Source organism: Colobus angolensis, unplaced genomic scaffold (genome assembly GCF_000951035.1).
Source record: "Colobus angolensis palliatus isolate OR3802 unplaced genomic scaffold, Cang.pa_1.0 Scaffold2, whole genome shotgun sequence".
Classification (NCBI taxonomy): domain Eukaryota; kingdom Metazoa; phylum Chordata; class Mammalia; order Primates; family Cercopithecidae; genus Colobus; species Colobus angolensis.
The window spans coordinates 8,517,849-8,527,023 of NW_012115154.1; positions in this window are offsets into that span (position 1 = coordinate 8,517,849).

Consider the following 9,175-nt stretch of genomic DNA (forward strand, 5'->3'; position numbering starts at 1 on the left):
AAAAAAAAAACCCAAAAATTAAGCTAGTCAGTTTTATTTTATGTGTATTTTGTCACAATTTCAATATTTTAACATTTTAAAAGCATTGCATTTCAAACTAAAAAAGTACAGATAAAGTCCGTACTTGATCACTGTTACCAGCTGATGTACATATGCTTCTAGAACTTTCCTTATGTATACACATACTATGTAAGTATAGTATGAACATATAAAAATATATTGTTGCATTTTGTGTGGGTGTCACTGCCCTTTTTTTTTTTTTTTTTGACGGAGTCTCACTCTGTCACCCACACTGGAGTGCAGTGGCACGATCTCAGCTCACTGCAAGCTCCGCCTCCCAGTTCAGGCCATTCTCCTGCCTGAGCCTCCCAAGTAGCTGGGACTACAGGTGCCCGCCACCACACTCGGCTAATTTTTTGGTTTTTTAGTAGAGACAGGGTTTCACCATGTTAGCTAGGATGGTCTCCATCTCCTGACCTCGCCATCCGCCCATCTCAGCCTCCCAAAGTGCTGGGATTACAGGCGTTAGCCACCGCGCCCGGCCTGACTGCAATTTTAACATTAATGTTATTCTGAAACATGTGGTTATCACCAAACCATGTCTGGGGAGCTGTGCCTTATCAGCAGTTCAGACACACAGTATGTGCCAACAGCGCAGTATAAAACCACACTATTGTTTTGTTTTGCTATTGTTGTACTGCCATTCCTTTTTCACCAGACATTTACAGCATTATTATTATTATTATTATTGAGACAAAGTCTCACTCTATTGCCCAGGTTGGAGTACAGTGGCACAATCTCAGCTCACCGCAACCTCTGCTTCCCGGGTTCAAGAGATTCTCCTGCCTCAACCTCCCAAGTAGCTGGGATCACAGGCGTGCACCACCACACCAGGCTAATCTTGTATTTTTAGTAGAGACAGGGTTCCACCATGTTGGCCAGGCTGGTCTCGAACTCCTGACCTCAGGTGACCCACCTGCCTCGGCCTCCCAAAGCATTGGGATTACAGATGTGAGCCACTGTACCCGGCCACAGCATTATTATTTTTTACCTTATAAACAATGCTCCAGGAACATTGTGAGGCATGCTTCCTTAAGCACACCTGCAAGTGATTCTCTGAGGAAAGAGGCCAAGAAGTAAGACAGCCAGTTCAAAGGGTAAGTGCATTTAAAATTTCTCTGGATTATGCAAATGACTTTCCACAATGGCAGTGCCAATTTGCACTTCCTGAGTAAGCATTTGCGATTGCCCGCATCCCACCTGCACTTAATAATATATGCCCTTTTCAGGATATAATCGTTTTCTTCAAATTTATTTTTAATATATGTATAATTCTATATATATATATGTATGTGTGTATGTATGCATATACGTTTTCAATGGAAAACAGCCATTCTTTGCCCTAAGCTTTCTCACCACGGGGATCTACTTCTCAGACGCAGCCATTGGCAGCTCTGCTAGCTGTTTTTCTCTGGATTCACCTCCATATATGTGAATATTATGCTTCTACTGCTATTGGTTAATTGATCATATTTAGACATTACTCGCTGACTTGAGTGGGTGGCTGTCTAACTCTGCCACATGGACACCCCTCATTTCCCCTCCCCTATCACCCCAGCACAGCTTTATCACACTTTTTGGAGGAATAGTCAATATTCACCTTATAATGACTATGCAAGTCAAATGGAACATTACCTAGTTTCGTTTTTTTATGACCACCCAGTATTCCTAAAATTTATGATGGCCTCATTTGTTATTTTTCTTTTTGAGACAGAGTTTTGCTCTTGTTGCCCAGGCTGGAGTGCAGTGGCGCAATCTCAGCTCACCGCAACCTCCACCTCCCGGATTCAAGCAATTCTCCTGCCTCAGCCTCCCAAGTAGCTGGGATTACAGGCTTGTGCCACCATGCCCAGCTAATTTTGTATTTTTAGTAGATGCAGGGTTTCTCCATGTTGGTCAGGCTGGCCTCGAACTCCTGACCTCAGGTGATCCGCCTGCCTCAGCCTCCCAAAGTGCTGAGATTATAGACGTGAGCCACCGCGCCCGGCAGATGGCTTCATTTCTAAATTGATTTTATTTCCTATTACTTATCATTAGTGTTCCCCAGAATGTTGAACATCTCTGCCCCGGCCTTTCCACAATACTTTTCATATGCCCAAGCATATCAGTTCCATTTTCCTTTCCTGGAACCCTCTCAGGAGGCACGTTCCTCCTGGAGCGTGGGCTGGCTGGGGTCTGGCCTAATGGTCTCCTGTAGTCCTGGGATTCGCCACACTCCGGTACTGGATACCCTAGACCTTATTTGGGGGCTCCCATGTCTCTCTCTTTTTTAAACATTGCATATTCTCTACTTAGGAGTGTACTTGGAGCATTTGTGCTTCAGTGAAAAACTATGCATTCCAATTCTGATTAATAGGGCTTTGTCCCTTTCTTTGTCCTTGAAACTGTGAATTGTAGATAACCGACAGCAATGCAAAACAATTCTTATCTATAGACAGGCAACAATCCACATTCCTCTCCCCACCCCTCACAAAAAAACAGATAGTTCTTATCTATTTGCAAATTTGTTTCAAATTTCCTTTATAAATTTATCAATTTATTTTATTTATTTATTTTTCTGAGATGGAGTTTCACTCTTGTTGCCAAGGCTGGAGTGTAATGGCATGATCTCGGCTCATTGCAACCTCCACCTCCCAGGGTCAAGCGATTCTCCTGCCTCAGCCTCCTGACTAGCTGGGATTACAAGTGTGTGCCATCACACCCGGCTAATTTCTGTATTTTTAGTAGAGACAGGGTTTCACCACGTTAGCCAAGCTGGTCTCAAACTCCTGGCCTTAGGTGATCTGCCTGACTCAACCTCCCAAAGTGCTGCGATTACAGGCACAAGTCACCACACCCAGCAAATTTATCAATTCTTTTTGTTTGTTTGTTTGTTTTTGAGTCTCACTCTGTTGCCCAGGCTGGAGTGCAGTGGGGTGATCTCAGCTCACTGCAAGCTCTGCCTCCTGGGTTCACGCCATTCTCCTGCCTCAGCCTCAGGAGTAGCTGGGGGACTACAGGCGTCCACCACCACGCCCGGCTAATTTTTTGTATTTTTAGTAGAGACGGGGTTTCACCATGTTAGCCAGGATGGTCTTGATCTCCTGACTTCGTGATCCACCTGCCTCAGCCTCCCAAAGCCCTGGGATTACAGGCATGAGCCACCACGCCCAGCTGCAAATTTATCAATTCTTAAATAAATTTGTACTTCTTTAACTTCTCTCTTTCTTTTTTTTTTAGAGACCAGACCTCCACTTTGTTGCGCAGGCTGGTCTCAAACTCGTGGACTCAAGGATCCTCCCACCTTGGCCTCCCAAAGAGCTGGGATTATAGGCAGGAGCCACCATGAGTGGCCTAACTTCTCCTTTAAACTGGCTGTAACATCATTACTGGTTTCTTCATTAACAACAAGTGAATATATTAAGATATTTAATGTGTTCATTTTATTTTTGTATGAGAGTCATGGTTTTACAAACTTTTTAAAAAAAATTATCCTTTAACTGAAAAGTATTTTTTCAGTCATTACAGTCTGAAAACATCTTTGCTCTGCCTTCACAGCTGATTGATAGATTGGCTGGGTATAAAATTATAGCTTAAATATCTAATGCTATTTTCCCTCCTGTTTCTTTGCATATGATTAGTTTCCTGCCCTCCCCCGACCATGGTTTTTGGTTTTTTTGTTTGTTTGTTTGTTTGTTTCTTTTATCCTTGGGATTCAGAAGTATCATGATAATATGCCTTGATAGGGGTCTTTTCATTGATTTTGCCAATGACTTCAATTGACCTTTATCTGGAGATGCCTGCCCTTCAGGTCTAGAAATACTTTCATATTCTTTCTTTGATGATTTTTCTCCTCCTAATTGCCTCTTCTCTCTCTTCCTGGATTTTTTTTTTTTTTTTTTTTTTTTGGAGACAGAGTCATGCTATGTGGCCCAGGCTGGAGTGCAGTGGCCTGATTTTGGCTCACTGCAACCTCTGCCTCCCGGGTTCAAGCAATTCTCTTGCCTTCTCCTCCCGAGTAGCTGGGATTACAGGCGTGCACCACCACGCCTAGCAAATTTTTTGCATTTTTAGTAGAGATAGGGTTTTGCCATGTTGGCCAGGCTGGTTTTGAACTCCTAGCCTCAAGTGATCTGCCCACTTTGGCCTCCCAAAGCGCTGAGATTACAGGCATAAGCCACTGTGCCCAGCTGTCTTCCTGGATTTTTTTATATCTGGATGTTAAATGTCTAGATTGATCTTCTGTTTCTCAAATCTTCCATCCCCCATTCCCATTGTTGTATTAACTTGTTTCCCTGTTTATTAACAAAATCGAGTAGCTTTCCATATTTAATTAACTGGCCATTTATCTTCTGATTATTCTTTTTTTATTAAATTGAAATTTTATGTAAAACAACTGACTATAAACAAATAACTTGTCAGTATATTATTACATTTAAAAGGATGCCAGACTGGGCGTGGCAGCTCACACCTGTAGTTCCAGCACTTTGGGAGGTCAAGGTGAATGAATAGCTTGAGCTCAGGAGTTCAAGACAAGCCTGGGCAACATGGCAAAACCCCATATCTACAAAAAATACAAAAATTAGCCAGACATAATGGTGCACACCTGTGGTCCCAGCTACATGGGAGGCTGAGGCAGGAGGATCACTTGAGCCCAGGAGGTCAGGGCTGCAGTGAGCCATGTTTACAGCACTGCACCCCAGCCTGAGTGACAGGGTGAGACCCTGTCTCAAAAAGAAAAAAAAAAAGGTCAACTTTGATCCAGATTTGTATATTGGTACCTTGCATTATACTCCCCAGCACTTTGTACAAAGCTCAGCAAATAAGAGTAGTTGCTAAATATCTTTGTTGAATAAATCTTCCACTCACAGGTTGCTTCTAAATCTTAATCTAGTACTTCCTCCAGGGTTAAACAGTAAATAAGTTTCTTTAGCTCTTTATTGTAGAAAAATTTTAAATACTATTTGTTGAATATTTACTACTTGTCCCTGCTCCAGACTCTTTAGATGTGGTGATTTAATCCTTACAACAATACTAGAAGACGGATCCTCTTGTTATCTGCATTTTACAGATAAGAAAACTTATCTGAACACTTAACTGGCTGAGCTGAACTTCAGAGCCTACACTTTACTGTGCTAGGTCCCTCTTTAGCTGGTTCCGTTCACGCACCAATTCTGATCCATTTATATAGTTCTTTGGCACATGCTGTTGAGAATTCTGGAGCAGCATCTATGCTCCATAAGAAAAAAACAAAAAAAAATCTGCCTTGATTTATTAATGATGTCCGCCATACACACGGGAATGGGGAGGTGGGAGTTACTTTTTTTTCTTTTTTTTTTAACTCTGCTGAATCATTCCTTGGAGAAAAATTATCTCTGGGGTTATACACAGCTCTAGTGCCTTCAAAATTGGGGCATGTTGACATCTGAAGTGTTTAAAGCCTGCTTTGTTTCCTAGCTGTAGTAGAATTCTTTGACTGCCTGTTTATAATTTATCTGAGAGAAACACTGGTAGTTACGCATCTGAGCATTCCTCCAATTCCCTCGTTTCTTCCTTTTCCTGTGGTAAAAACAGAAAGTCAGAAAAATAATCACATTGCATCACGATACCAGTGGGCCGTATAAAAAGCCCCGTGATGTTATTTTTCCGATCATTGCTTTCCTCGCAGCCAGCATTTAGACCATTCCAAAAACCCCTCCCATCAGATCGTTAGAAACGGCCATACAGTCGGTCTCTTTACTAACCTTTCTACATCCCGAACAGTTTTACAACTTGGCTTCAGCTGCAGGGCAGCCCAGCTTTTAAAGGAATTAGATCCTTTTCCCAGAATTGCCATTAAAGAGAACTTAGCACAGCTTTAGGAGAAAGAGATATAAAGTGATTTTCTCCAATCTCTACACTTTTCCAAGTGCACTTTGATCTTACATTCAGAACCAATCTATTCCTTTAGAATCGTTCTATGAGGTGTTCCGTATTCACTTTCCCATCCTTTAAACATTTTTTTCTCAGCTAAAGTAATATACATATATTGAGAATTCCTGGGATTGCTGTTGTCTCCTCTAACTACAAGGCAGGAAACCAGTTGGAGAAAAAAAATCACTGGGAAATCTCACATTGTCCTGATTACCTCTGGCCGAGAAAGAGAAGAGGAAAGTTATTTGGGAGATCAGTTGTCATAAGCCAACAGGGTTTTGAAGGAGTCATGTCAAGATGAAGCCCCACAACCCCAGATGGGATGCAGGTTCTGTCCCTATCCCAGGCTCCTGGGTCTATATCAGTTTCTTTTCTTTTCTTTTTTTTGGGGGGTGGGAGCAGGGGGAATAGAGTCTCACTCTGTCACCCAGGCTGGAATGCAGTGGCGTGATCTCAGTTCACTGCAATCTCTGCCTCCAGGGTTCAAGCGATTCTCATGCCTCAGCCTCCCGAGTAGCTGGAATTACAGGCGTGCACCACCACGCCCGGATAATTTTTGTGTTTCTAGTAGAAACAGGGTTTCGTCACGTTGGCCAGACTGGTCTTAAACTCCTGACCTCAAGCAATCCACCTGCCTCAGCCTCCTAAAGTGCTGGGATTATGGGCATGAGCCACCATGCCTGGCCTGTATCCGTTTCTTAAAGGAGTGCCTCTGGCCCTCGGTGAGGCCTCCCTCCTGGCCATGAGGTCATCAGCAGACATCCAGATGAGGTCCAAGGTTGTAGTGAGCATCTTGCAGATGGTGAGTTGCTCAGACCGTGCCCACTTTGGTGTATTCGGGACTCTTACTTAGCTGTTCCCAAAGCACCTCCTATTAGGCCAGATAAAGGTAACCTCTGGCTGCCTTCTGTATAGGAAGGCAGGAGCACCCAGTACTGCAGTTCACGCAGGCTCCTAGAGAACTTTCTGAGGGACACCTAGCAACCCGCCTCTGGGCAGCTACCCTGTCCAGAACCTTCCCCATGAGGGCACACAGTCTGCTGCCCCTGGGAAGGAACAGCATCCCATTTTCTTTTGGATGCCGCACTGGCTAGGATGTTGTCTGGCCCATGATCACTAGAAATGTTTGCTTGTAAGAGACCAAGCTCCAGGAACCCCGTGCTGTTTGCTGTATCTCGCTATCTACAACATTCAAGCTTGACCCCAGGAAGTCCTCTTTTGACAGAAAACCGAATACTGCATGTTCTCATTTGTAAGTGGGAGCAAAATGATAACTCATGAACACAAAAAAGGGAACAACAGGCCAGGTGCAGTGGCTCACACCTGTAATCCCAGCACCTTGGGAGGCTGAGGCAGGTGGATCACCTGAGGTCAGGAGTTCAAGATCACCAGCCTGGCCAACACGGGGAAACCCTGTCTCGACTAAAAATACAAAAATTAGCCAAGTGTGGTGGTGCACGCCTGTAGTCTCAGTTACTCAGGAGGCTAAGGCAGGAGAATCACTTGAACCTGGGAGATGGAGGTTGCAGTGAGCTGAGATCACACCACTGCACTCCAGCCTGGGTGACAGAGCAAGACTCTGTCTCAAAAAAAAAAAAAAAAGGAGGGAACAACAGACACTGGGGTCTACTTGAGGATGCAGGGTGAGAGGAGGGAGAGGAGCAGAAAAGCTATTGGGTACCAGGTTTAGTACCTGGGTGATGAAATAATCTGTACAACCAACGCCCATGACATGAGTTCACCTATGCAACAAACCTTCACATGTACCCCTGAACATAAAATAAAAGTTTAAAAAAAAAAAGTCGTCTGCACATGCCCCACACACCTGCAGATGGTGATATCCCCTGCTGTGATCTTGGTACACAAGGCAAACCCATAGCCAAATGTGCCCAACCTGAATTTCTTTCCAAAGCCAGTCACTAGATGTTCCCTTTTTTGCCATTGCTTACTTTTATTTTTGTTATCGTGAAGTCGTATATGTATATAAAACATATAAACAGGTTTAAAAAAAACAAATTCAATGCTTATGTACTCATAACCCAGGCTATAAAATATAACATTAGTAAAAACCTTAGGTATCTGTATTAGATTGCTAGGGTTGCCAATATCAAGGTACAGTATCACAGACTGAGAGGCTTACAACAACAGAAATGTATTCTGTCACAGTTTGGGGGCTATCTGAAATCATGGTATCGGCAGGGCTGTGCTCTCTTTGTTTTTTGGGTTGTTTTTGTTTGTTTTTTGAGAGTCTGGCTCTGTCGCCCAGGCTGGAGTGCAGTGGCATGATCATAGCTCACCGCAACCTCTGCCTCCCAGTTCAAGCGATTCTCCTGCCTCAGCCTCCCAAGTAGCTGGGGACTACGGGCATATGCCACGACGCCCCTGGCTAATTTTTGTATTTTCTGGTGGAAACAGGGATTCACCATGTTGCCCAGGCTGGTGTCAAACTCCTGACTTCAGGTGATCCACCTGCCTCGGCCTCCCAGAGTGCTGGGATTACGGATGTGAGCCACTGTGCCCGGCCAGGGCTGTGTTCTCTTTGAAGGCTCTTGGGGAGAGTCCTTCCTTACCTTTTCCTAACTTCTGATGACAGCCAACGATCCTTCTTGTTCCTGGGGCTTGTAACTACATCACTCTCATCTCTGCCTCCATCGTCATAGGCCATTCTACCCTGTGTGTCTATATCCAAATCTCCCTGTCCTTTCTCTTTTTTTTTTTTTTTTTTTGAGATGGAGTCTCACTCTGTCCCCCAGGCTGGAGTGCAGTGGCCGGATCTCAGCTCACTGCAAGCTCCGCCTCCCGGGTTCACGCCATTCTCCTGCCTCAGCCTCCCGAGTAGCTGGGACTACAGGCACCCGCCACCTCGCCCGGCTAGCTTTTTGTATTTTTTTGTAGAGACGGGGTTTCACCGTGTTAGCCAGGATGGTCTCGATCTCCTGACCTCGTGATCCGCCCGTCTCGGCCTCCCAAAGTGCTGGGATTACAGGCTTGAGCCACCGCGCCCGGCTTGTCCTTTCTCTTATAAAGACAACAGCCACACTGGATTTAGGGTCCACCTTATTCTAATCAGCATGATCTCACCTTGATTTGATTACATCTGCAAAGACTCTATTTCCAAATAAAGTCACATTCACAAGTACTGTAGTGATAATAGTTCAGATCTGTGTCCCCACTAAATCTCATGTCCCGTTGAAGTGTCCATTGTTGGAGGTGGAACCCGGTG